The following is a 3,324-nucleotide window of genomic DNA, read 5'->3' as shown; positions in this document are numbered from 1 at the left end:
CGTCTCTCTGGTTTCTTCCTTTCCTACCAGAGAGGCTCTGCCAGTGCAGCTGCCGGCCGTGTGCAGAGGCTCCCCCTGCCGTCCGGGGGTCGGATCAACCCCTCTGGAAGGAGAAGCCGGGGAGAGGAGGGGCGGTGAGGAGGTCTTTCTTAACCTCGGTAAAATCTTCTCCACTGCACTGAGGTCGTTAATGATGGAGCTTGAAGGTACCCCTCCCTCCACACCATAAATTCCATTTAAGTCATTTCAACTTATTATTTCCGATGACATACCAGATGTTCTGAGAGTGTGAGGGGGCTTGTCGACTGGCTTTAATGTAATTTGGTTGGACTGTTTAGCTGCGGAATTTCCAATGTCTTTTATCTGTGGATACTTCTTTTACCGCAGATCAGATACACCTAGAGGTGACCCTCCAACTTTCTACCTGGAGGGTGCAGATCACATTCCGGAAGCTGAAAGGAGGAAAAGGACTCGGCATCTAATATATACTTCGCCAACTGCAGAGACCAAAGAAGCCTGTTTTTTGCTAGAGAGGAGGATTAGGACTGCCATCAAGAGTTAAATAGCCAGGGATTTGACGACTTCAAAACAAACGTGCAAGTGTTACTGTGGAGACTGAAGCCAAAGGGGGAGGGGAAATAAGCAACCCTTAGAGAAAACAGAAAACATTCAACGAGGAGAAAACTTTATTTATATCCTGAGATGCGTGACCCCCATTGCAACCATAAAGCAGTAACAGTCTACTATTTTAAAAGGAGCATTTAGAGACAAAAAATATAATAGTAGAAATGAAAATTTCAGTAAAATAATTTGAAGATGAATGTTGGGAAGTATCCTGGGGCGGGGACGGGGGCGGGGAGGAGGGTGGGAAGCAAAAGATCAAATAAGTAAAAAATAGGAAAGAAAAAATAAATTAGAGGACCACTCCAGGGGGTTTAAAATCCAAAAAATAAGAGTTCTAAAAAACAAAACAAAACAAACATTGATTAGGGAAAGAATAATCACCAGCAAAACAATTAAAGAAAATTTCTCCTAACCAAAGGTCAAGAGGTTTCATATTGAACTGGGTCCCACTGAGAGCCAAGCACAATGGATTACAACCTGACTCATCCTGTGGCTTGTCACTGTGAAACTGCAGAACGCTGAGGTCAAAAAGACAATCCTAGGCTTCCAGAGAGGGAAAAAAAGAGATCATTTAGAAAGGATCAAGAATCAGTATATCATTCAATTTCTCAATGGTCACAAAGAAACCCAGAAGACATCAGAGCATGTCTGTCAAACTTCAAAAGAAAATTTATTTCACACTGAAATTCTGTACATGACAAGTAAACTACCAACCAAATGTGGATAAAGAATAAAGGTGTGTTCAGACATTCAAGACCTCAACAAATTTCCCTTTCGTTTATTTCTCCTTCCTCAGGAAGCTACTGGAGATGTATGTACTCCATTAAAATGAGGACTATACAAAGGAAAAGAGTGCATGTAATATGGGAAACACGCAGAGGAGAAAAATAAAGTGGGAAGCCCTAACAACAACTGTGCACTTGAGGTAGGTGGTACAGGTCAGAAGGTTCCAGAAGAGATGCCTTTGAAAGATAAGACTGATGGAACTCCTTGTCTGTCAGAATCTCTGGAGAGAGAAGTTTAAACAATCATTAAGAAGGCAGGGCTTGGTTTAGTGATGAATAGTAAAACAAAATAAGACCATTATTAACTTCAAGAAAAACAAAAACTGTGAAGGGAATAGAATTAATCAAAGTATATTACTTTGCTCAAGACGTTTGGCTAATCATAATGAAGTTAACACAAATCTGTTTTAAAGTACAATATAATGATATAGGGCACATAAAGAGGTGGGAAGTGTGGTGGGGGTTGGGGAAGGGCTAAAGGAAGGAAGAAGAGATGAACCCTCATTTTTCATTAAGTGAAGTCAATAGATAGTGCCTAACAACGACATAGCAAGAAATAGAAATGCAAACATTTCATAGAAATGAAGGTAAATATTAAAATAACCAGTGGAAAAAGGTGAAATGACTTTGAGGAAGAAGAAACAGGGAAGGAGTAAGATGGGAATATTGTCTCTGCTGTTTCATTGCAAAATTTACAGGATTTTTGCAGAATTGACTCTAACCCATAGATATGTATAATTCTGATAAAAATTGGGAAAAAAAAGAGAAAAAAGATTACTCTAAACCCAAATTTTTGCCTCTGAAGAATTCTCAGTCTGGTGAAGGAAATAGACATGAATATTAATTTAGGATTGACTGCAGGTAAGTTCAACAAGGGATATGTTTGCATTGATTGAGGGAGCACAAAAAACCAATTAACTACTATCTGGAAAATGGAAAGAGGCATCTAAGATGGGCAGAATATGAGACAATAAGGATGAAACAAGAGATAAACTGTGTGTTTAGGCAGTTAGCAATCCATAGTGCTGTGCTTCATTGTTCAGTGTGTCCAGCTCTTCTTGACCTCATGGACTGCAGCCCGCCAGGCTCCTCTGTTCATGAGGATTCTCCAGGCAAGAATACTGGAGTGGGTTGCCATGCCCTCCTCAGGGGATATTCCCCACCCAGGGATGGAACCCAGGTCAGGTGGATTCTTTACTGTCTGAGCCACCAGGGAAGCCCAATCCATAGTGCTGATGTGTAAAAGCAGGATCCTGAATATTATACATATTATACATGTTCAGTTCAGTTCAGTCGCTCAGTTGTGTCCAACTCTGCGACCCCATGAATCGCAGCACGCCAGGCCTCCCTGTCTACCACCAACTCCTGGAGTTCACTCAAACTCATGTCCATCGAGTCAGTGATGCCATCCAACCATCTTATCCTCTGTTGTCCCCTTCTCCTCCTTCCCCCAATCCCTCCCAGCATCAGAGTCTTTTCCAATGAGTCAACTCTTCCCATGAGGTGGCCAAAGTACTGGAGTTTCAGCTTTAGCATCATTCCTTCTAAAGAAATCCCAGGACTGATCTCCTTCAGAATGGACTGGTTGGATCTCCCTGCAGTCCAAGGGACTCTCAAGAGTCTTCTCCAATACCACAGTTCAAAAGCATCAATTCTTTGGCACTCAGCTTTCTTCACAGTCCAACTCTCACATCCGTACATGACCACAGGAAAAACCACAGCCTTGACTAGACGGACCTTTGTTGGCAAAGTAATGTCTCTGCTTTTCAATATGCTATCTAGGTTGATCATAACTTTTCTTCCAAGGAGTAAGTGTCTTTTAATTTCATGGCTGCAGTCACCATCTGCAATGATTTTGGAGCCCCCAAAAATAAAGTCTGACACTGTTTCCACTGTTTCCCCATCTATTTCCCAT

Source organism: Bison bison, unplaced genomic scaffold (genome assembly GCF_000754665.1).
Source record: "Bison bison bison isolate TAMUID 2011002044 unplaced genomic scaffold, Bison_UMD1.0 scf7180017864162, whole genome shotgun sequence".
Taxonomy (NCBI): Eukaryota; Metazoa; Chordata; class Mammalia; order Artiodactyla; family Bovidae; genus Bison; species Bison bison.
Note: the sequence above shows the minus strand (reverse complement) of the source record.